Below are 26,049 nucleotides of genomic sequence, written 5' to 3'. Positions count from 1 at the left end.
GTGCCACCGTAGAAATTGTTACCCCTAATAGTGGCAATGGCTCCTCCTGTACAGATACGTCAACATTTACAGGGGAGGAAGTTACCGAGCAGGCACAGCTAGAGCCCCCTGTCTCAGGCGGCGGTGCTTTCTTGTCTTTCTTAGTCCCTGAATTATTTCTAAGGGAAGACATATTACTAAGCAACAGGCCAAGGTAGCACAACGCATATACTACGGTGCTCAGTCTAGGAATCTACTTAAAGTATGCAACTTAAACACACAGTTTCATGCACTGGACTAGGTGTCTCTCTTGGTAGTGCCCCACCAACCACATAGAGCTTACGTGGCCCCTGAATGCTGCTGTGTCCCAAAAGGAAGAGCTGCCGGCCTCCAAGATCCTTTAAGGCTCCTGTATTGAGCGCCATACTTTCAAACCAGCGTGCCTGCGCCCGTGCGCGCTCGCAATCCCACACCTCCTTCTCCTCCGCCCCGATAAAGTGTGGACGACCTAGGGCAATGGCGGCTGTCCTGGGACGAGGGGGAGCCTCCCCCTGCTTATTCTGACTGCGCTGTGGCATTTTTGCCCAGCGTTTGGAGGAGAGAAGCGGTGGCTGTATGCAGAGCTCTGCAGCGGAAGAAGTGTGCTTGTCCTGTCGTATCTGACATTGTATAGAGCATGGTGAGTAAAACTCAGCTCTTTACTCCCTCTAGTGGCCAAAAAAGAGAATACACCCTACTCAAATTTGGAAAAAGGTCCTTAAGATTGTTCTTAGGATTCCCTTTCCTCTTACCTTTATCCCTGCCACAGATTTTTCTGCTGAAAATTTCAAACAGCACCAATCTTCACCCATCACAACGGGTTTTGTGGGCGCCAACCTTCAGGGATATGGGTTCCTATTTAAAGAAGACCTCTCCCCTGGGCCTTGTAAAAAAAGACTCTTACCAGGACTTTTAGCTTATATAGCGAAAGTGCTGGACCCAAGAGCCCAGTCCTCCGAAGAGAGACATTACAGACGACGCCTCGTGCATGAGGCCCAGATGCCATCCAGTTTCAGCCTAAATTATTTGGCGTCTTGGATGGATCCACAAGCATAGCTCTTTTTACCTCCCAGAGGGTCTCTTTGGCAGAGCTTTCCTTAGCACATCCTCCACGTGTCCAACACCTTAGACACTGGCAAAAAAACAGAGGTACTTCCCTGATGGGAGGGGTTATATGGAGTGGAACTGTCTTCAGTTGGTTGTGCCAGTGTCCAATCACCACTGCTGACCCTTAACGCATTATGTAATGAATGGCTCTGTGTCCCGTAGTGTACGATAAAGAAATAGGGGACGCTTTGTCTTCCCTATGTAGAAGGCTCCACAGGAGCATTTCATTAAAATATAATTTTTTAATACAGCTTACCTGTAAAATCCTTTTCTTTGAAATACATCACGGGACACAGAGCCTTAATTACTTAATGGGGTATGTAGTCACCACAGGTGATTGGACACTGACAAAATCAATCAAAATCGAGTTCCTCCCCTATATAACCCCTCCTAAATGGAGAGTACCTCAGTTTTGTAGCAAAGCAATAAGTGTTCCACATTAACTTCGAAGAGGGGTGGGAGCTCTGTGTCCCGTAAAGTATTTCCAAGAAGAGGATTTTACAGGTGAGCTGTATTAAAAAAATCCTATTTTCTTGATCATACATCAAGGGACACAGAGCCTTAATTACTTAATGGGATGTCCCATAGCAATGCTAAATAAAAGGGGAGGGGGACACAGATCAGAATAAGACCACTATCGAGCCAGAGGATTTATACTGCTTCCTGCAGCACACTACGTAACCTCTCACATCTACCTGATAGAATTTCGTTAATGTATGGACCGAAGACCAAGTAGCAGCCTTACAGATCTGAGTCATGGAGGCCTGGTGATGCACTGCACATGAAGCACCAACTGCTCTAATCGAGTGCGCTTTCACCTGAAAAGGAAGGATCTTCTTTTCTAAATCATAGGCCTGAGTAATGACTTTTTGAATCCACCTTGCAATAGTGGATTTTGACGCTGCCTGGCCATTCTTTGGGCCTTGTGGCACAATGAACAGACAATCAGTCTTCCTTATCTGAGCCGTAGCTTGCAGATAAACCCTTACCGCTCTTACAACATCTAGAGAGTGTAGACTCTCTTCCTCCGCAGACGGCAGATTTGGAAAAAAAGACAGTAGGACTATATCTTGGTTCAGATGAAAAGCTGAAACTCACCTTAGGTAAGAAATTTGGGTGAGGCCGTAGCACCACCCTGTTTCATGAATAATCATATACGGTTCTTTACCTTAAAGAGCCGGAAATTCCGATACCCTTCTAGCCGAGGATATGGCTACAAGAAAAAACAGTTTCTGGTGTCAGCAGACTTAGAGAAACCTGGTGTAAAGGTTCAAAGGGTAGCTTCTGTAAAACAGACAATACCAAATTCAAATCCCATGGGCACACTGGATACTTATTGGGCGGCTTTAACAGCAGTGCACCCTGAACAAAGGCACTAAAGGGAATGAGAAGCAAGCGGTCTTTGAAAAAATACCGACAAAGCCGTGATTTGGGCCTTAATAGTGCTCAAGGCCAACCTCATATGCAAGCCCAACTGAAGAAAGGCAAGAATCCTATTAATGGCAAACTTCCTAGGTTCACACCAGGAAACATATGCCTTCCAGATTCTGTAGTAGATGAGCCTGAAGGCCGGCTTCCTAGCATTAGCATTAACCAGGGTGGATAGGACTGGCCCTGAGAGCCCACGTTTCTTCAGAATGTGGGTTTCAACAGCCAAACTATTAAATTTAGACTTTGTAAGGCAGAATGGAATATTGGACCCTGCGCTAATAAGTCTGGGCGTAATGGAATAATCCAAGGTCTTCCTACGGCCATCCTTACAACTTCTGCGTACCAGGGTCTCCTGGGCCAAGCCAGGGCAACCAAAATCACTGACTTTGCTTCCTTCTTGACTCTCTGAAGGAATCGTGGGAGGAGTGGTACTGGAGGGAACGCATAAATCAGGGAATACCGATCCCATGAGATTGTCAGGGCATCTGAGCCTTGGGATCTCTTGTTCTTGACACAAAACTGTCCAGTTTTGCGTTGAACCTGGAAGCCAACAGGTCCACATCTGGGGTTCCTCATTTTTGACATATCATTTGAAACATGTCGGAGTGTAGAGACCTGTGACAAGACCTAGCTGCAACAGAGGCTTTTGGAGAGGACTGAATGCGAGCCTCCTGCCTTCCGATTATGGGCCAGGGCCTCAAAACAGGAAGGCGGATCGGTTATCCCGGCAGACAGACCTGGAACCTTAAGACTACTTTTCCAACATCCTCAAGTTGACCCGTTCGGGGTCCCACTGTGGCTGTTGGACTGTTTCTCAGGGGGGAGTAGTGTCATGGACCTTGGAATGCTGAAGTGTTTGAATCTGTTACACAGTGGGGGGTCTTCTGTCCTGTCTTAAAGGGTCACTAAAGGAATTTTTTTTATCTAAATAGCTTCCTTTACCTTACTGCAGTACTGGTTTCATGTCCTCATTGTTTGTTTTTGCTTTGAAGTTGATGTAATTCTGCTGTGATCTCCACACTTCCTGCTCGTCTGTTTCCTTATAACCATCATACTGGGAGCTTTCTCACAGTGGTCTAAGCTGTCATTACTGTGTGTCTAAAACTTCCCAGAACCAATCAGATTCATTTTAAAAACAAAACACTGCCCTGGATTTGTTTGTTTTTGTTCTGTGTGTCTCTCTACTTCACAGAAACATAAAGCCAGTTTAAAAGTGAAAGTGAAACTAGAGGCACATTATATGATTGATTTTTATCTACTTTTAATCATTTTTAAAAGGAATCAGTTAACTTTTATGTCTCTATACCCTGTAAACAGTCATTTCAGCAAAAATGTTTTTTTCCTTTAGTGACCCTTTAAGGCTAACCCCCTCCCCCTTCAGACGGCTCCATGGTCTGGAGGAAAAGCATTGTTCTGTGTTTGGCTGTTTGTGTACTTTGATTGCCCCCTGGGGCTTCCGTCTCATTACACATAGCAGTCCTCCTATTCTAGCTATCAGACCAATCCCTGCTGACCCTGTTTCAAGTCCTCATTAGCATGGCTAAGAGGACCTAATTGAGAACTACAATGTACTTTACAATTGACCAATAGGAAAGCGGTTGTTGGGGGCGGGTTCAAACTGCTGTATAAAAGTGTGTTGTGTGCATCCAATAAAAGAGTCTCCTGTTTGAACTTGCATACAGCCTGCCTGGTGTTTGTTCTGCTGGATTTCGAACGGCACATAGCTGTAGTTCGAATCCCGGAGCCTTGGATGACCGAACCATCAGACGTTGCGATCTGCAATCTGATTCAATAGCAGCAGAGGAGTGTCGGGAGAGTGGAACCAAGCGAGCAAGGGTCTCGTTACAAGACCATTCTCCTGGACTCCGTTGCTGTCGACTTAAAAATCCACCTGCCAATTTTCTACCCCTGGAATGAAGACCGCAGATAGGCGAGGAATATGCCTTTCTGCCCAGGCCAAGATGCGATTCACCTCTTTTTGGGCATCCAGACTTCTGGTGCCTCCTTGGTGATTGATATAGGCTACGGCCGTAGCATTGTCGGACAGAACTCGAACAGGCCAGCCTTGCAGTCTGCAAGACCAAACTTTGAGGGCCAAATGAATTGCCCGAATCTCCAGAATGTTGATGGGTAGGAACTTTTCGGCCCCGGACCACTTTTCCTGGGCAGATGCTTCTTCTAGAACTGCCCCCCAGTCTACAAGGCTGGCATCTGTGGTCACTCGACCGAGCGGGGGCATCCCTTCATAGGGAAGTTTTGGGGGTCTGTTTAGACTTTGAACCCCAAGTTCTTTTTTGCCCTTGGGCTTGGATCTGGGCTTTTCCCCTGGTGTTAGACTGGGGCGGCCGTCGCCACTGCCTGGACACTGAGTTTCCAGGGGCTGGAGAAAGAGTATGTTTAAATGAGGGCCGATTACTCTTTCTTTTAACCGGCAATAGATTAGAATTGCCACCGGTAATCTTTTGGATGTATTTATCCAGGTCATCTCCAAACAGGCGCTCTCCCCCAAAGGAGAGCGCTGCCAAGTATTTCTTGCAGGAAGCCTCGGCCTCCCAATGTTTTAACCAAAGGGACCTGCACATGTGTACCTGCAGGAGATTCAAGCGAGATGCTTGCTGAACAGAGTCCATAATCGCATCAATCGCAAAGCACAAGGCCTTAGGAAGGTCTTCATAAACCTCAATTTCCTCTGAAGGGAGGAGGTTAATCATCTGCTTCATTTGTTCCTCGAGGAACTGACATACACCAATGGCTGCAACTGCAGGTTGTACTACAGCCCTAGCCATGGCAGAGGAGGCTTTTAATACAGTGGGGATCGAAAGTTTGGGCACCCCAGGTAAAAATTTGTATTAATGTGCATAACAAAGCCAACGAAAGATGGAAAAATCTCCAAAAGGCATCAAATTATAGATTAGACATTCTTATAATATGTAAAAAAAAGTTAGATTTTATTTCCATCATTTACACTTTCAAAATTACAGAAAACAAAAAAATGGCGTCTGCAAAAGTTTGGGCACCCTGCAGAGTTAATATTTTGTACTGCCCTCTTTGGCAAGTATCACGCTTTTTGTAGCCAGCCAAGAGTCTTTCAATTCTTGTTTGAGGTATCTTTGCCCTTTCTTCCTTACAAAAGTCTTCCAGTTTTTTGAGATTTCTGGGCTGTCTGTCACGCACTGCTCTTTTAAGGTCTATCCATAGATTTTCAATTATGTTGAGGTCAGGAGATTGTGAAGGCCATGGCAAAACCTTCAGTTTACGCCTCTTGATGTAATCCCCTGTAGATTTTGAGGTGTGTTTAGGATCATTATCCATTTGTAGAAGCCATCCTCTCTTTAACTTCAGCATTTTCACAGATGGCATCAAGTTACCATCCAAAATTTGGTGAAATTTTATTGAATCCATTTTTCCTTCCACTCGTGAAATGTTCCCTGTGCCACTGGCTGCAATACAACCACAAAGCATGAATGATCCACCCTCATGCTTAACAGTTGGACAGAGGTTCTTTTCATTAAATTCTGTGCCCTTTCTTCTCCAAACGTACCTTTGCTCATTCCGGCCAAAAAATTCTATTTTAACCTCATCGGTCCACAGAACTTGTTTCCAAAATGCATCAGGCTTGTCTTTATGTTCTATAAAAGCAAGTGAATTAGACACCATATAATTGTGTATAAAACCTGTGCACGGTGAATAAAATAAGTATTCAAACGTATAGAATCACAAATAAATAGTTCATAGAAAATTGTCCAAATTTCTGTGATGTCCAAAAAGTATTTATCTTGTGAAATACATGCAAAAAGCAAATCCAGGAGCCCGGTGCAAGAAAGTAGGATAGATGAGACCTCCACCTCTTATTTCTAATCTGCTTACCGACTCAAAAGAGATTAAAGGCATATAAGGCTAACAGCTCTGGTGTATTTCCATGGACCCCTTGTTCATTGCTCTCCTATACGTTCCACCTTTATGTTCACATCAAGGTTTTCTCATTGGAGATGACCCAAAAGAAAGAAGGTACAGTAGGTGAACCCGATTTTGTGTCAATCTCGCTCTCTTTCTCGGCGAGATTGAGCACCTACGAGCCCCATCGCGGGAGCCAGCGCCGAGCTGGCTTGCCGCGATGGAGACAGAGCCGTCATAGAAGCGACGGGAGATCCGACTTGGATTCCCGCCAATTCTACACGTGTGCGGCGTTTGTTATGAATCCTGAGGGGGAAGTCCCCGCCGGATTTTAAATAAAAATCCGGCATGGGTTCCCCCTCAGGAGCATACCGGGCCCTTAGGTCTGTTATGGGTTGTAAGGAGAGCCCCCTCTACGCCGAAAAAAAGGGCGTAGGTGGTCCCCCTACAATCCATACCAGACCCGTATCCAAAGCACGCTACCCGGCCAGCCAGGAAGGGAGTGGGGACGAGCGAGCGCCCCCCCCTCCTGAGCCGTACCAGGCTGCATGCCCTCAACATGGGGGGGTTGGGTGCTCTGGGGCAGGGGGGCGCACTGCGGCCCCCCCACCTCAGAGCACCCTGTCCCCATGTTGATGAGGACAGGGCCCCTTCCCGACAACCCTGGCCGTTGGTTGTCGGGGTATGCGGGCGGGAGGCTTATCGGAATCTGGGAGCCCCCTTTAATAAGGGGGCCCCCAGATACCGGCCCCCCACCCTAAGTGAATGAGTATGGGGTACATCGTACCCCTACCCATTCACCTGCAAGAAAAGTGGTAAAAACACAAATAAACCACACAGTGTATTAAAATATTTTATTAGTCTGCTCCGGAGGCCGCCCCCTGTCTTCTTTATTAGCTCTTTTACCAGGGGGGGCTTCTTCTTTGACGTCTTCGGGTGGGTGGGGGGGTGGCTTTTAAAAAAGCCCCCACCCCCCCGGCGGGTTTCCTCCGGCGTCTTCGGCGGGGCTCTTCTTCTTCCGCTATCCCGACGGGTCTTCTCCGCTATCCGGGGGGTCTCCTTCTATATTCGCCGCTCTCCGTTGTTGACTCGTCGCACCCCGGTTCTTCGTCTCGCAGTCCGGGCCCTTCTTCCGTGCTGTACGTCTTCTTCCGTGCTGTGAGTTCTTCTTCCGTGCTGTGACGTCATGTTCTTCACTTCTCTTCTTCTCCCGATGTTGACACGCCGGTCCTTCTCGCTGAAATGACGGATGCGCGCCTTGCATCGGACCTATATAGGCCTCACAGTCCCATCATGCCCTGTACCTACCCATGTGATACCTACCCACGTGGGTAGGTATCACATGGGTAGGTACAGAGCATGATGGGACTGTGAGGCCTATATAGGTCCGATGCACCCGCGCACCCGTCATTGCAGAGAGGAAAGGCGACGTGTCAACATCGGGAGAAGGAGAGACGTGAAGAACATGACGTCACAGCGCGGAAGAAGAACTCATCACAGCACGGAAGGAGAAGAAGACGTACAGCACGGAAGAAGGGACCGGACTGCGAGACGAAGAACCGGGGTGCGACGAGTCAACAACGGAGAGCGGCGAAGACAGAAGGAGAACCCCGGAGAGTTGAGAAGACCCCCCGGATAGCGGAGAAGACCCGTCGGGATAGCGGAAGAAGAAGAGCCCCGCCGAAGATGCCGGAGGAAACCCGCCGAGGGGGTGGGGGCTTTTTTAAAAGCCACCCCCCCCCGGCGGTGGAAGAGAACCAGACGGCGGCCCCCACCCACCCGAAGACGTCAAAGAAGAAGCCCCCCTGGTAAAAGAGCTAATAAAGAAGACAGGGGGCGGCCTCCGGAGCAGACTAATAAAATATTTTAATACACTGTGTGGTTTATTTGTGTTTTTACCACTTTTCTTGCAGGTGAATGGGTAGGGGTACGATGTACCCCATACTCATTCACTTAGGGTGGGGGGCCGGTATCTGGGGGCCCCCTTATTAAAGGGGGCTCCCAGATTCCGATAAGCCTCCCGCCCGCATACCCCGACAACCAACGGCCAGGGTTGTCGGGAAGGGGCCCTGTCCTCATCAACATGGGGACAGGGTGCTCTGAGGTGGGGGGGCCGCAGTGCGCCCCCCTGCCCCAGAGCACCCAACCCCCCCATGTTGAGGGCATGCAGCCTGGTACGGCTCAGGAGGGGGGGGGGGCGCTCGCTCGTCCCCACTCCCTTCCTGGCTGGCCGGGTAGCGTGCTTTGGATACGGGTCTGGTATGGCTTGTAGGGGGACCCCCTACGCCCTTTTTTTCGGCGTAGGGGGGGCTCTCCTTACAACCCATAACAGACCTAAGGGCCCGGTATGCTCCTGAGGGGGGACCCATGCCGGATTTTTATTTAAAATCCGGCGGGGACTTCCCCCTCAGGATTCATAACAAACGCCGCACACGTGTAGAATTGGCGGGAATCCAAGTCGGATCTCCCGTCGCTTCTATGACGCGCTTGCTGGGATGTGCTGTCACTATTCCAGTGAGTGCGAGGTGTCGGCGAGATCTCGGCACCATGTCGCCGAGTATCAGCGCGACGCTGTCGTGCTAAAAGCACAATATCACAAACACCTACTGTACTGACATAGCGTGATAACGTCTAAAAGGGTTTATTTAGTGCAAAGGTTGCACTCACATGACAATCGAATAAAAAGCAGTGTGTAAAAATTTGCTGAAGCCGGCTGGCTCTCACTATCCACCCGCCCTTCCGGATAGCAGCGAGGTAAACTGTGGTGACGTCAGCACGCCGCTCCTCCCTACGCCGTTTCGTCAAACAACTGACTTCTTCCAGGGGCACGAGCGGCGCGCTGACTCGCCACTACTTATTCATTAAAAAACACCTAAGACCGCCCAGTTTTGAAATCAGGGAATCAAGTGCACCGATCCACCATTTTCGAGTGGGGATCTCTGCCAATAGTAGAATGAACTACTTATTGGATAAAAACATACGAAAAAAAAAAACATACAACTCTAGCGCTAACTGCACTGAGAAGAAATGATACGACTTATCGCAAAAAGCACAAGCCGTTGGTGATACGATCGCAAAAAATGACCGGACGAGAAGGAAAGTCATGGGTCAAAATTGCAGCGGCATCTTATAGGGGCAAAAAAGTTTTATTACAAATAAAAAATTACATATGGAAAATATTAATGTAATTAATCCATATTGCTAAAATACCGACCTGAGGGTAGTTAATAATGAACTTGGACAATAGCCAAAGTCCAAATAGACCAGAAGTTACGTCCATAAAGTCTAAATTAAGTCTACGGCTATACAAAGAAGGGGGCACGCAATATGCGAAGCGCCCTAGTGGCAGAATCTGTGTAAGACAATCCACTTATAATGAGCTAATAAGTAAATATATTAAAAGATGAATATGTTGCCCATGATCATTATGAATTAACATTCACAAAAATGGACAATATATCAATTAAAAAAAATCAAGAAAAAGCAAAAAGTACCAGAGCAATTAAATGCAAAAAAGTAGAGGCCCAGATTTACCCAGATCTCAAAACTAGTTTACAATATATGTCACACACAGACGTTACTAATATGTTCTGAGCACATGAACAGTAGTAAACTAACTGTTATCAATAAATGCATTCTATTTGGACTTTGGCTATTGTCCAAGTTTATTATTAACTACCCTCAGGTCGGTAGTTTAGCAATATGGATTACATTAATATTTTCCATATGTAATTTTTTATTTGTAATAAAACTTTTTTGCCCCTATAAGATGCCGCTGCAATTTTGACCCATGACTTGCCTTCTTGTCCGGTCATTTTTTACGATCATATCACCAACGGCTTGTGCTTTTTGCGATAAGTCATATAATTTCTTCTCAGTGCAGTTAGCGCTAGAGTTGTACGTTTTTTTCGTATGTTTTTATCCAATAAGTAGTTCATCCTACTATTGGCAGAGATCCCCACTCGAAAATGGTGGATCGGTGCACTTGATTCCCCGATTTCAAAACTGGGTGGTCTTAGGTGTTTTTTAATGAATAAGTAGTGGCAAATCAGCGCGCCGCTCGTGCCCCTGGAAGAAGTCAGTTGTTTGACGAAACGGCGTAGGGAGGAGTGGCGTGCTGACGTCACCACAGTTTACCTAGCTGCTATCCGGAAGGGCGGGCGGATAGTGAGAGCTGGCCGGCTTCAGCAAATTTTTACACGCTACTTTTTTTCGATTGTCATGTGAGTGCAACCTTTGCCTTTACCTAAATAAACCCTTTTAGACGTTATCACGCTATGTCAGTACCTTCTTTCTTTTGGGTCATCTCCAATGAGAAAACCTTGATGTGAACATAAAGGTGGAACGTATAGGACAGTGATGGCGAACCTTGGCACCCCAGATGTTTTGAAACTACATTTCCCATGATGCTTAACTACAGTGCAGAGTCCATGAGCATAATGGGAAATGTAGTTCCAAAACATCTGGGGTGCCAAGGTTCGCCATCACTGGTATAGGAGATCAATGAACAAGGGGTCCATGGAAATACACCAGGGCTGTTAGCCTTATATGCCTTTAATCTCTTTTGAGTCGGTAAGCAGATTATAAATAAGAGGTGGAGTTCTCATCTATCCTACTTTCTTGCACCGGGCTCCTGGATTTGCTTTTTGCATGTATTTCACAAGATAAATACTTTTTGGACATCACAGAAATTTGGACAATTTTCTATGAACTATTTATTTGCGATTTTTTAATTACATTCCGAACAGAGGATATTGACATCTGAAAACGCTTTGCCATCTTCTTATAGCCGTCTCCAGCTTTGTGAGCGTCAACCATTTTCAGTTTCGGTTTTCTAGACAACTGCTTAGAAGAACCCATGGTGCCGATTGTTGGGGCAAGGTCAGATGAGTCTGGGCATTTAAAACCTTTGAGACTGACATCACCTGGTCTTCCCAGATGATGATTGAGAACAATCCATGACACTGGCAGGTCTCAGCTTTGCAAAGGGGGCAGTGCATGCTATAAACTCTGCAGGGTGCCCAAACTTTTGCAGACGCCATTTTTTCGTTTTCTGTAATTTTGAAAGTGTAAATGATGCAAATAAAATCTAAACTTTCTATCCCCACTGTAGGGACTCCAGCTTTTTATCAGTTGGATCCTTGAAACCCTGCGCATTGTCTAAAGGACAAGTCAGGTTTTTGTTTGCATAAGAAATAGCTGTATCAATAGCAGATACACTCCTCATTTCCTGGCGAAACCTTCCTCCATAAGATAGAGGGGAAACTGTCTAGGAGAAGAAAACTTTATCTGGGTGAACCCATACATCAGTTTATCCAGCAAAGGATGAACTGGAAAGGGAAACAAAGGGCCTAGAAGCGCTTCTAGGCCCTTTGTTTACTCTTTGGGATCTCAGAAATCCCTGAAGGCTGCATGCACCTTTCCAGTTCATCCAGGCAATTTGTAAGTGGCATGCACCATCTCTGCATAATTGGAAATATGGTCCAAGATGTGTAGATTCACCCACAAATAAGGCACCTAATCCCAATTAGATAGATAAAGTTTTTTCCAATGGGAAAGGGAAGGGGATAATTTGCGGTGCGTACTTTAGCAAATTGATAGTGATGAGAAAGCACAATTCTTGTTAGAAAATTACAAAAATGCTTTATTTATGAATACAAAACATACAATACAATAGTTTAAAAGAAAAGTGGACAACCAGTTTGTTGATTTGATTCAGTGGATAACACAGCATCAGTCAGTTGTAAATATGGATGCAACTGGAAAAGGAAATCGCATAGACCCTACATGTTTCGCGGACTTCCGCTTCTTCAGGGGAGGGAGCGATATCCAGTCAAAATATGCAACTGAAAGGTATATATACAAGCATTAACCAGTAAAATATGATACACATTCCAATTGCTTAAATCAGGTACAACATATAATGGTAAAAAATGGTTCCAAAGTTTAAAGACCACACTATCTTACCCACGAGTTGCCCACAACTAGCGACAAACACAGAAAACCGCCGAGGTGAAAATGGTCATGTGCATGATCCTGCAAATGAGCAGGAAAAGTTTGAAAATGGTCACAAAAGGACAGTCATATAAGGGTTAACATGTAAGTGAGACAGAGAAAAAAAAAACAAAAAAAAAAAACAAAAAAAAAAAAAACACACACACCATAGCCAAAGCAATAGGGATGGCTAGGAGTTAACATATTATTATCTGTGAGATATATATGTATTTAAGACATAATGACCAAAATATTGGTTAACTTAGTTTAGCAGTAATGACTGTGAGACCATAAAGCATAAATGACTTACATATATAACGGTTTATGGGGTTAAAGACCAGGGACATCAATGAGCAATCCAGCTGCAGTGTTAATTCAAGGAAGGAATCATGTAGATTTCCCAAAATATCTGTTTAAACGATAACAATTGGCTACAAATTACAAAGGTGTCCCTGCCTCCAAACGGGGCAACCATAGAAAAAGATAAAAATTAAAAAAATAAATAAATTGTATAAACATTATCAAAACGGAGCCGAGATTATTTAGAAATTGCAAAAAAATACACATACCTGTATAAGATCTATATAAGGATCGCAGGCAGTGTTGCAAAGTCACAATAAGCTTAGTGTGTATAAAGCCAGAAGAAATCAGCTGCTTGATCCAGAAGGGGAACTAAAGAGCATACACAGCAAGCATAGTTGCAATTAGATGGAGTGAAATCTAGCAGTGTAGTTGTAGGGAGATAGCACAAAAGGAGTTTAACATACCTGCAAAGCATTAAGGACAAGAGTGCTCACTGAACATATGACCCTGCGGCATTCTGCACTGGGTGTGCAGCAAAATGCCGTTTAAATAGGCTGTCCTAACCCGATGTGTGACGTGTAAGCATCACATGATATCGGGTGGGCCAATCACAGCTGAAACAAGTCCCAAAGCAATGCGTGCAATACACCTGCAGCGTGAGGAGGCTTGATGGGATGACAGGTGGAATGGATCAAGCAGAGAGCTCACTATGTCAAACGGTGGGGAGAAAATTTAACCCCATCAGTGGACAAGTGGGCTCAAGAAAGTATGTGTGACAATGCACACAGCAAACAAGACAAGCTGATCACAGATGGACAGGGGCTGTGTTGTCAGTATTACCGACAAAAAAGGAAGATTGCTAACGACATTGCATAGGGGAAAATCAGCTGTGGTAAGGGGAGTGAGTGTGGAGGCTAACACTAAACTCCCCGAGCGCCCTTGTGGCCAATAAACAAACTGCACAATTGGCCATACCAAGGAGGAAACTGCGACACATCGCCAAATGTGCCCAAAACAGTGGAAAGAAAGTTGAAGCCCAGCCCGATATCCACTATCAGGCTGAGGGCCTCAAAATATTGGATGTGGCCAGAAAACTGTGGAACCATTAAATTAGTACATATGATTGAAGTAGTTTGTGTAGATGTTATAGATATTATATATGTAAAAAACATATGACTATAGAGCTGATTTTTGGTTGAAAATAAAAACAAATAGTTCATATAGTATGGTTACAGTGTACCTACTATAAATTCATAATTCAACAATATAATTCAACAATGTTAAAGGAACAAGATGTTATCCTGTATCCTAAGAAATGTCCCAGTTAATTATGCATTGAAAAGAGGGAAAGAGTAGATTGGACAAAAAAAAAAAAAAAAAAAAAAATTATGGGGAAATTCATAAAGAAGGAGAGAGGGGGTGAAGAAAAGGGGTATGCATACATATTGATCCGATGAATGGAAAATAAAGCACCGACCAAAGTTGGTAAGGGGGGGGGGTGACAAAAAACAAGAGCATATAAGGACCAATATCTTTACAGGAAGGATTTAAAGCTCAAATTCTCATTCAAGCCAGGGTATCGTGTAGCTTGGAGACTATAAATCCATCGAGCTTCTGATTGTAATAGCGCTGAATCCACACTGCCACCCCTAAGATCGGGGGGGATGTGATCCAGAGCCATAAAGGTAAACACCTTTGAATCAAAGTTGTGAGAGGTGGCGATATGTGAACCAATAGCAGTAACTATTTTCTTTCTAAAGATGGGTTTAATGTGGTCACCAATTCTTATGCAGAAACATCTTTTGGTCTTTCCCACATAGAAACAACCACATATACATTGGGCAAGATAAATCACTCCCAATGTTTGACATGTCACTAAAGTTTTGGTTGTATGCCATTGACCATTAGGCAGTTTAAATTTTGTGTAGTTAGCTACATAGGGACACATATCACAACCACCACAGGGTGCAGTGCCTCCTCTGCGGGAGATCTCTTTTGAAATGTCAGGAGTCGGGAAAAAATGACTTCGAACAAGCCGGTCCCTGAGTGAGGGAGCCCTGCGATAAGTGACTTCTGGGTAGTTCTGCACAAATTTGCTTATATTAGGGTCAGCGCAGAGTAAGGGCCAAAATTGTTTGAGAATATTTTTTATATCTCTGTGCTGGCTGGAATAGCGGGTGATAATGCGCACAGTGTCCGGTTTTTGGTTGTTATACTTAGTTTTTTTGGGTCCTTTAGAGAAAATGAGAGAACTCCTTTGTTGTGGTTTCACTCTATTGTAAGCTCTTTTAAGGCATCTATGGCTATACCCTCGTTGCTTCAATCTGTGATACAGATTGGTTGAATGGATCCGAAAATCCTCATCCCTACTGCAGTTACGTCTTATACGTAAATACTGGCTGTAGGGGATGCTATTCACCAGTGATTCAGGGTGAGCGCTTCCTGCGTGCAGGATCGTGTTTCCTGCAGTGGGTTTCCTATAGAGGGAAGAAAAGATCATGCCCTGTTCATCAATGGACACCGTCAGATCGAGAAAATGAATCTCCGTGCTGCTGTGGTCCATAGTGAACCTAAGGTTAAATTCGTTGTCAGATATCGCGGTGACAAAATCTTGCAATTCCGATTCTGTTCCTGTCCAGAAAAGGAGAACGTCATCGATATATCGATACCAAGAGACGACCTTGTCCAGAAATGGGGCAAGGTCGTCTCTTGAAAAGAGGCTTCTTTCCCACCCCCCCAGGTACAGGTTGGCATACGATGGGGCACATTTAGTCCCCATCGCAACCCCCTGTACCTGGAGGTAGTGGGAAGAACCAAAGACAAAAACATTATGTTTTAAAATATAGCCCAACAACTCCAAGATAAAGGTATTATATCTGGAAGTTAGTGGACCTCTTTCAGCTATGAAGCTGTTTACAACTTCCAGACCTTTCTGGTGCGGTATAGAGTTGTAAAGACTCTCAATATCCAAGGCCACCAGAATGGTGCCCCTGGGAAGAGTAATGCCCTCTAGGGTTCTTAACAGATCAATAGTGTCTTTGATGTAAGAACTTAACGATACGACATGTGGGGAGAGGTAGCAATCAACAAGGGAACTAGCATTTTCAGTGAGACCAGCACAACCCGAAATTATGGGTCGGCCCGGTGGATCAATGAGCGATTTATGGGTTTTGGGTAGAGCATAAAATGTTGGAACTCTAGGGTCTTTTGTGTTTAGGAACTTCCAAGTGTCTTTATCTATAGTTCCCTGAAATAGGGCTCTAGAGATAATAGTTCGAAATTTATTACTAAAGTTTTCTAGTACCGTCCTTGAAATTGGTCGGTACCAGTCTGCATTTGCCAAAATTTTGGTACACATACGTTCGTATTGTTCAGTGTTCATAATCACCAGGTTTCCCCCTTTGTCTGCTGGCTTAATAATAATACTTTTGTTATTTTGTAGAGAATTAATCGCCTCAATTTGAGTAGGGGTGAGATTTGATATGTTAGAACACTGAAGTTTACGAGTTTCGATCTTGTGAGTTACCTGTTGTACAAAAGCCCAAATATTTGGATTGGTGTTTAGAGGAGGAAAATTCCTAGATTTGGGTTTGAATGACTGAATTGGAGGGAAGGTAACACCTCCGATGGATAAGGTGGGGGGTGTGTCTAGTAACATTTCATCATCAGAGGTGTGACCCTCCTCCCATAGTTCCTGTAATTGCATTAGGGCTTGCTGTTCAGCAATTCTTTCCATGGGAATAGATACAGATAGATCTAGCGAGTGTGGGTTTATCAAATAATACTTTGTACATGAGTCTGCGAGCAAAGAGGTGTACATCTTTAATGAAGTCAAATTTGTCTAGTTTAGAGTCAGGACAAAAAGTAAGTCCTAATTTTAGGACCTGAAGTTCATCTTCAGTCAAGATAGCTGAGGACAGATTAATGATGGATAGGGCCGAGCCACCATCATAGTTATCTAGGGAATCACCGATGCCTGATTCATTGGTCAGGCCTGTTCCTTCACTAAAAAAATTGGTGCAATTTTAGGTTCCACTGGCAAAGAAATGCCTGACGGTGAAATAATAACTTCATTTTGGCTTACCTTGTTAACCATTTCTAGTTGCATTGGGGCTGCGATAGTGGACTTAGACAGTGCGTTTGACACGATCGCCTGTGATGAAGAGGAGATTATAGGAAGTGCGTTCGATGACATAGGAAAGAGAGGTGGAGGTTGAGAGTTAATAGGTTTACCATATGATTGGGGTTCCCGACGAGGTAAGGGGCACCTTTGTAATTTGTAGCCAATTGTTATCGTTTAAACAGATATTTTGGGAAATCTACATGATTCCTTCCTTGAATTAACACTGCAGCTGGATTGCTCATTGATGTCCCTGGTCTTTAACCCCATAAACCGTTATATATGTAAGTCATTTATGCTTTATGGTCTCACAGTCATTACTGCTAAACTAAGTTAACCAATATTTTGGTCATTATGTCTTAAATACATATATATCTCACAGATAATAATATGTTAACTCCTAGCCATCCCTATTGCTTTGGCTATGGTGTGTGTTTTTTTTTTTTTTCTCTGTCTCACTTACATGTTAACCCTTATATGACTGTCCTTTTGTGACCATTTTCAAACTTTTCCTGCTCATTTGCAGGATCATGCACATAACCATTTTCACCTCGGCGGTTTTCTGTGTTTGTCGCTAGTTGTGGGCAACTCTTGGGTAAGATAGTGTGGTCTTTAAACTTTGGAACCATTTTTTACCATTATATGTTCTACCTGATTTAAGCAATTGGAATGTGTATCATATTTTACTGGTTAATGCTTGTATATATACCTTTCAGTTGCATATTTTGACTGGATATCGCTCCCTCCCCTGAAGAAGCGGAAGTCCGCGAAACATGTAGGGTCTATGCGATTTCCTTTTCCAGTTGCATCCATATTTACAACTGACTGATGCTGTGTTATCCACTGAATCAAATCAACAAACTGGTTGTCCACTTTTCTTTTAAACTATTGTATTGTATGTTTTGTATTCATAAATAAAGCATTTTTGTAATTTTCTAACAAGAATTGTGCTTTCTCATCACTATCAATTTGCTAAAGTACGCACCGCAAATTATCCCCTTCCCTTTCCCATTGGAAAAAACTTTATCTCTGCATAATATTGCACCTGCATCTTTAGCAGGAAACCTCATCCTCTGAGACCTCAGACCGCACGTGATCCTCATCTCCTGAGAGGGATTTTTCACCCTCAGAAGGCTCATCTGAAAAAGAGAGTCAGAGCAGATGAAGGGGATCTACCCCGTTTTCTTCTATTTCTCAAGGAGGTTGCGACAATATTAGCAATCCTTCCTTCCAGGTCATTTATAGCAAATTTTAAAGCGTCCTCAGTGACATATACAGTCATATAGTCCTTACTGCAAGGCAAAGGTACTATCCACAATATATAAATGCAATTACTGTTGTGCTATAGTCTTACAATACACAAAACATATCAGCTCACTGCACAACCTGATACAGAGTAGGAATCTTAGATTTGCCTGGTTCAATCCACAGGGATGCTTACAGCCCACAGCTCTTGAACCAGCCTCTTGGCACCTGCACACGGGTGTCCTGCATTGCGCTAGCAATCACTTTGGGCCCTCACCCTATCCATGTCTCCATACTGTCAGAAACAATCGTTTCAGGCACACGAATGTTCGCACGTGCGCGCGCTGTCATGGCGCTGCCCAGGAGACGAGGAAGCGGGGAGAGTTACTGGGGGGGCATCTGTGGACCCCTGTAGCAGGAGGCGAGTGGTGTTATTATGACCGACTTCACTGAGCATGTTTATCCTGGAAGGCTATGTAAGAACACACCAGGTTGCACTTACTCCCTCCAGTGGTGAAAATCAGGAAAGACATCCTACTCCAAGAATATAATACATAAATAAAAAAATTTCTTCTTACCTGATCCACGCCGCAGGAAAGCTACCAAAAGTAGTTCCAGCTTTCACCCATCACGGCGGGCAAGTTGTGCAAACCTTCAAGTTTACAAAGGCTTTTATTAGAGAAAACCTCATACCTGGACCTGTAAAAGACTCTGCCAGAAACTTTTGGTGCCACGGATGTATTAGTACAACAAAGTCTGGATCCCAGAGCCCAGACCTCCGCAGAGAGACATTACAGGCAAACCTTGTTTCTTCTTACACGAGGCCCGGGTACCAACCATCTTAGGCCTTGGATATCAGCCCGAGGAATGGATCCGGTTATAGCTCCTAGGTCTCCGCATCCAGACCACCAAAAGAGCATTTTTTCTTCTTAGCACACGTTGAACGTGACCACCTTAACACCGGCGAAAAAACTGAGGTATATTTGGGTGGAGGTTATATAGGGTAGGAACTCAATTTTAATGTCCAATCACCTGTGGTGACGACTACATAACCCATTAAGTAATTAAGGTTCTGTGTCCCGTGATGTATGATAAGAAATATACCGCTCCAATTGACTGACAGTTGGTCCTATACTTAGGAGTCCATGTGGTGTTATTGGGAAGGGTAACAGTTTTACCCTCCAAAATAAAAGGGCAGAAACTGCATTTTCCACAGGGGTATGTACCTGGTATTTTGGCTTTTGTTGCCTCCTTGCTTTTATGGTGACTTGACACCAAAGTGTCTCTCAACTATCTAGATCTCTTGTAAGTGATTTCTGGATAAGATTTAATAAATCTGGAGTTCCTCTGGTCTGCAGGTACCAAACTTTGTTGTAAATGGTGCATACCTTTGCATGTTGTCGGTTAAACTCAGTGATCACTCGTGTGGACGTTGTTCGGACAAATTTCTCACCGCTCCAAGTGAGCCCCGTGAGCAATCAAGGGCTGCTGAACTACCAAGGTGCTGGCAATGCTGATGATAGCAAATAGAAAAACGAAAACTGGACAGCCGCACTCCAAAATAACTTAAAAAAGTTGTCTTTATTTTTCAACTGTACAAACACAGTCACTGCAACCAACAGAAAACAGGATGGCCGACACGTTTCGCACTTACAGTTAGTGCTTATGACTAAGCACTAACTGTAAGTGCGAAACGGGTCGGCCATCCTGTTTTCTGTTGGTTGCAGTGACTGTCCAGTTTTCGTTTTTCTGTGTGGACGTTGTTGGTTTTACCTGTCTAGGGTTGTATATGAGCAAGTGTCTAGTCAAATTAAAGGCCTTTTTCAGACACGTTTTGCTATAACCTCTGGTCAAGAGGCGTTTGCGCAAAAAGTCTGCCTCTTTTTGAAAGTCCTCATATTGGATGCAGTTACGCTTTATCCTCAAAAGCTGGCTGAAAGGAATACTTTTCATCAATTGCTCTGAGTTCAAGCTACTAGCATGTAGCAAACTGTTGCCAGCTGATGGTTTCCTGTATAAGGTAGAACATAACTCACCCATCTCATTGGTAAAAATGTCCATGTCCAAAAAAGTCATTATTTTTTGATCAAAAGTATATGTGAATCCTTAATTTTAAGTATTTACCTGTAAATTGTCCAAAGATTTAATCAGGTCTTCTTTGGATCCTGCCCACACCATAAAGACATCATCAATATAGCGATGCCATGAAATTATCTGGCCAATCTCAGCTAATTTTGATTCGTCTGCAAAGAGATCTCGTTCCCACCCCCAGATACAGGTTTGCATATGAGGGAGTACATTTGGCCCCCATAGCAACCCCCTGTATCTGGAACCCTTGAAAACAAAAATATTATGTGTCAATATGAAACTCAACAATTCTATAACAAAATCGTATTTCCATGTTGATGGCAACCAACCAGGACCCCTGGGTTCCACCCTTGTCTGATGGTTTAACTACAATAGTTTTATTAGAGCTCTAATATAACTATTGTAGTTAAACCATCAGACAAGGGTGGAAACCTTGTCATAATGGATGTGGAACAATATGAAAATATGTTATGACATCATCCAAAACATCAACGGGTATCGTCCTGTTCCGATGTTACACATCCAATACTACATGAGCAAATGCAGAGATATCATTAAGGCACAACACAGGGGCACTATTGATTCCCTACACATTCAAATATCTGGATATCAACTTCACTACTCCTACATTCTATGCACTACCCAAAGTGCACAAAAGTTTGACCAACCCTCCAGGTCGACCCATAATTTCGGGTTGTGGATCCCTGACCAAGAGAGCAAGTCAATTGATGGATGATTACTTATACCCACATGTGAAGGGTTTGTTCTCATATGCAACGGATACCATTAAACTATTAAAGATCACGGATGGTTTACAAATACCTCAGGGGTCCTGGTATGTTGCCATCGACATCAAGGCCCTATATAACTCCATACTTCATGCAAGGGGTGTTGAAGTTGTACAAGAGTTTTTGGATAAACGAGACCTTGATTCAAGGAAATACAATGATTTTGTTATAGAATTGTTGAGTTTCATATTGACACATTTTTGTTTTCAAGGGTTCCCACTACCTTCAGATACAAGGGTTTGCTATGGGGACCAAATGTGCTCCCTCATATGCAAACCTGTATCTGGGGGGGTGGGAACGAGCTCTCTTAGCAGACAAATCAAAATTAGCTGAGATTGGCCAGATAACTTCATGGCATCGCTATATTGATGATGTCTTTATGGTGTGGGCAGGATCAAAAGAAGGCCCGATTACATTTTTGGACAATTTACAGGTAAATACTTATAATTTAAAATTCACATATACTTTTGATTAAAAAAAAAGAATTACTTTTTTGGACGTGGAAATTTTTACCAATGATATGGGTGAGTTATGTTCTACCTTATACAGGAAACCCTCAGCTGGCAACAGTTTGCTACATACTAGTAGCTCGCACCCAGAGCAATTGATAAAAATTATTCATTATAGCCAGCTTTTGAGGATAAAGCGTAACTGCACCCAATATGAGGACTTTCAAAAGGAGGCGGACCTTTTGCGCGAACGCCTCTTGACCAGAGGTTATAGCAAAATGTGTCTGAAAAAGGCCTTCAATAGGGTAAAAAATTTGAATAGGACACCCACTCATACAAACCTAGACAAGTAAAATCAACCACGTCCACAGGAGTGATCACTAAGTTTAACCGACAACATGCCAAGGTACGCACCATTTACAACAAATTTTGGCACCTGCTAACAGCAGACCAGAGGATCTCTAGATTTGTTAAATCGTATCCAGAAATCACTTACAAGAGATCTAGATCGTTGAGAGACACTTTAGTGTCAAGTCACAATAAAAGCAAGGAGACAAAAAAAGCCAAAATACCAGGTACATATCCCTGTGGAAAATGCAGTTTCTGCCCTTTTATTTTGGAGGGTAGAACGGTTACCCTTCCCAATAACACCACATGGACTCCTAAGTATAGGACCAACTGTCAGTCAATTGGAGCAGTATTTTTAATGAAATGCTTCTATGGAGCTTTCTACGTAGGAAAGACAAAGCGTCCCCTATTGTGTAGAATTAGGGACCATGTCTCTTTAATCGCTAAACGCAGAATGGAAACGCCCATTAGTCATCCTGTGGGACTGTACCATGACTTTAATCTGAAGTCAATTGGGTTTTTCAGTCTGGAACATATACCACAACATGAACGTGGGGGCGATATAGACAAACAACTCTTCCAACTAGAAAGTAGATGGATCCATTTAATGCAGGCGACGCATTCTCCTGGTTTAAATGAGGGGATTCTTTTTAAGCCCTTTTTGGTACTTGAGTCACTGGACATATGAAAGACCTTGGTGCCCCTCTGTTTCAGACTCTCACTGAGACTGTTTTGCTTTTGAATAACATAAATCATACCCTATGCCCGATACCCGGTTTAGTTCTTTCTTTCCCTTTATTGTATGATGGATGGGCTTTGCGGGGTTGTTGCTCAAGGAAGTGCCCCGGACAATTTTTGCCAGCAATACCGCTCTGTCAAAGGGGGGTAAATTTAATAAATGATTATTTGCTTTGTTAAATCATTTGTACTACACGTTACAAGTTTTTTTCGTTGTATTTTATGTAATGCGGTGTAACGTGCATGCATGGTCATATACTGGCCATGTTACAGGTGGACAATATAACATTTTTGTTTTTCACATTTTCTGTTGTGTCCTTTATATTTTTCCTGTCAATCCGCCTAGATCCCCGTACGGACACCCAAGGGTGTTCATAGGACCAACTCACCCACTTTGGAGTGAGATGGGTTCAGTGCCTGCCTTGAGGATCCGATGTGTCATGGCATCCATTGGAACAGTGCAGCCACGTTTGTATCACCATCCACCCAAGCTGGGGACCTTTGTGTTCCCACCTTGATGGTGTCTGCATGGGATGTTTCCTCTGCAGACTCAGCCTTCCGGGTATCAGTCCATGTCTCTCGGACCCTACCCTTTTTGCACCCGCAATGCGTCATCGCGGCGTGACGTCACACGGCGCTTTATCGACGCAGCGGGGAGGGATATTTAAATCTCACATGGAATCAGCCATGTTTGGGATCTTTTGGAAGCTCATGTCTGATCGGGACCTATAGTACAGGTATTTATTCCATTGATGGAGGGTCAGGGTGGCTTAAGCGTGTCTTCTAAGAGATGGTTCCTTTGTGTATTCTTTGGATACAGGTGTGAGAACTTGCGGGCTGCTCTTTGGGGACTTGTTTGCCCTTAATCCTCCTCTTCATGCATTATTTCTTGGAGCGGACACTCAGTAGCCCCTGGAGAGGCATCTGGGCAGTGTTAACCGGGACCTTTTCAAGGGTGAGAGAGTCCTAATATCAATGTTGGATAAGATGGGGCTAAATGTATTACAATATATTGATCTACACCTGTATATGTTTAGGTTCCTTTGGATGAGTGCATCATTGATACATCAGCATACACTTTAGTCCCGCTATCTGTAGGAGCTCCCAGTTTTTCTATTAAATTCAAAAATAGGAGTGAGGCGAGTGCAGTCCATTTAATTGAGCCGATTATGGACATGTGCATCCATCCCCCTCTGCTTTTCTCTTGATTTATTGACACATTAAATATATATTACAGGCACTTTGTGAAATACCTATCTTTGTGTCACAATATATATATCCCTCCCTACGGGAGATCTGGCTTCATTTGGATGGGATTGATTAGAGGGGCCACAACATTTTTTGGGAGAAATTCTTCCAGTGCATTAACCCTTACACTCTACACAGAGGTATGGAGCTTTCTGCATTGGATTTTGTTAACCTGTCTGTGACCTGTGATCATGCATGTACAAGTTAGTTATATTAATTTGTTTGAATATTTGTACAATGTATTAATATTTTTTTGTTTTTCTCTTACATATACACCAAAAGTTAAGTGATTTATGTTTCATCACATACAATAAAAGTGCCTTTGCGTCCAATCCTGAAGAAGCCTTACTGGCGAAACTGTTGAAATTATGGAGGCCACACCAATATGTATATGTTTATAGTACTTCATTGTCACTTAATAGGTAGTGGGTGTACACCTATGACTTTGAATAAGCTGTATCCATTACTTTTAGAATTTTGTTATAAATACTTTTCTATTTTTTTATATTGTCTTTGAAGTTTTGGACTGTGATATTTTGGTAGATTTTTGATTGTTAAGGGCGTAATTGGAGCTACCCGGGTAACCTTGGTTAATGTGTATTTTCCAAATTCGAATCAGTTGCTTTTTTTAAAGTCATTGGTCCCCCTGATCTTGGAGCATAGTGATGATGTATTGATTTTAGGAGGGGATTTTAATTTTGCATTTAAATTATTCTGGAGCACTGTACTGGATTACCTCTTCACTTTTCAAGTCACCACCAATTTTTTGTGCACATCTTTGCACTGAACGATTGTGTTTTCACCAATACGTTTATATTGCTGATCCTATCATGTGACTCTGCATTTAAATCTACAGTATATTTTTCACTATATTGTTTTTTTATTGTTGATTTCCATTCAAGACCTCTATACAGAACTATGACAAGGCATGCTCAGAGCTCGAACTCTCAAACTTTTCCTCATGAAATCAGCAGAGAAAGCGCTATGCAGAACCCACCATAAATTGTATTCCATAGGCAATAAACCAGACACTTTTTTGGTCTGCCCCCTTTGTAGAATAGATCATGTGTCCAAACCTGTTCGCCTGAGACTTTCCAAAGATAATTACACTAGTAACCCTCTCAAGATTCTTCACAAATTTTGTTGCAGGCTCTCAGACTTATACTCTGATTTAGACACTTTTTAACTCTCAGGAACAGAAACTTTATTCTCCAATATCAAATTTCCCATGCTTTTGATCTCACAGAATGAGAACCTAGATAAACCTATTACAGGCACAGAAGTCCTCATGGCTATTAATGCATTAAAACCACACAAACGAACTGGGCCTGATGGTTTCTCAGCCACCTACTAAAAATTCAGACCTTCTTCCCCCCCCTTATTGGACGCAGCTTTTAACATTACAGTATACTGGTCAAGGGGTGTTGACTAGGATTTTATAGGCACTGATAACACAACCATATAATAATATATTTATTAACATAAAAAACTATACATTGTTAAAAACATTTGGGACAAGCCCCATAATACAGAACAGCAATGTTGGTAACAAAAAACGCCATATAACCAGAGCCGGTACAAGGGGTGGGCGGGAGGAGCGGGTGCCCTGGGCGGAGTGTGAGAGGGGGCGGGTTGGTAGCAGGCATAAGAGTATCATTATCAAAGGTGGCTCTCTAATTAGACCAAGCCCCCGCCTAATTTGCATTACTAAACAGCCGTCTCTGATGCATCTCTGGAGCTGAGGAGCTGAAGTGTAGAAGGGGAGAAGTGCAGCGTGTGTTACTTGTGCCCAGGGGCGGACAATTCCTGTCCCCTAATGTGTGTGTTACAAAAACACTGCCCGTGCTGACCATGTGGTTGCTCCGCCTTTCCATTGCCTTCTCAGCCAATGAGAGTGGCACTGTAACCCGCCCCCTTCTTCAGCCTGGCACATTTGACTGTAAGAGGAGACTGGAGGAGGTGCTGGAAATGGAGGGCGGCAGGGAGAGGACACAGAAGCGCCACTGCTGGCATGGACCTAATGCTGAATGTATGTAGTCTGTAGCAGGGCTTCTTAGGAATGTGAGGCATTTTGTTGTTGTCTCCCAGTCCCTCCTTCTGCACGAATGCTCAGAGCTCATCTCTTGCCTGACACCTGCCAATGCTCAGGTCAGGAAGGGAGAGTGGCTGCAGACAGGAGTGTCTGTGAGGAGATAAAGAAGAGATGTGTCTAATGCTCTGAGTGTGAGGGAGATGTTATGCCCTGACACAGGAACGTCATGCCTAGCTTCCATTGCTT

The 26,049-nt window shown here is 43.7% G+C and overlaps 1 protein-coding gene and 1 long non-coding RNA gene across 4 annotated transcripts in view; both read right to left on the bottom strand.

The window, feature by feature from the left end:
- LOC120940513 overlaps positions 1–26,049 on the bottom strand; it is a 308,239-nt gene that overhangs the window by 10,154 nt on the left and 272,036 nt on the right. The gene's annotated exons all lie outside the window — the stretch shown is intronic.
- LOC120940514 lies at positions 12,200–14,065 on the bottom strand. Of its 3 annotated transcripts, none has more exons than XR_005749438.1 (4): positions 13,212–14,065; positions 13,014–13,116; positions 12,755–12,853; positions 12,200–12,486 (listed from the first exon to the last, which is right to left on the bottom strand). It is a non-coding gene; the product is annotated as an uncharacterized LOC120940514 (long non-coding RNA). The 3 variants fall into 3 exon arrangements; XR_005749437.1 differs by having other exon boundaries at positions 12,200–12,296; positions 12,418–12,486; positions 13,014–14,064; XR_005749436.1 differs by having other exon boundaries at positions 13,014–14,062.

This window comes from Rana temporaria, chromosome 5 (genome assembly GCF_905171775.1).
Source record: "Rana temporaria chromosome 5, aRanTem1.1, whole genome shotgun sequence".
Taxonomy (NCBI): domain Eukaryota; kingdom Metazoa; phylum Chordata; class Amphibia; order Anura; family Ranidae; genus Rana; species Rana temporaria.
Note: the sequence above shows the minus strand (reverse complement) of the source record. Positions and strands in the feature narration are given on the sequence as shown.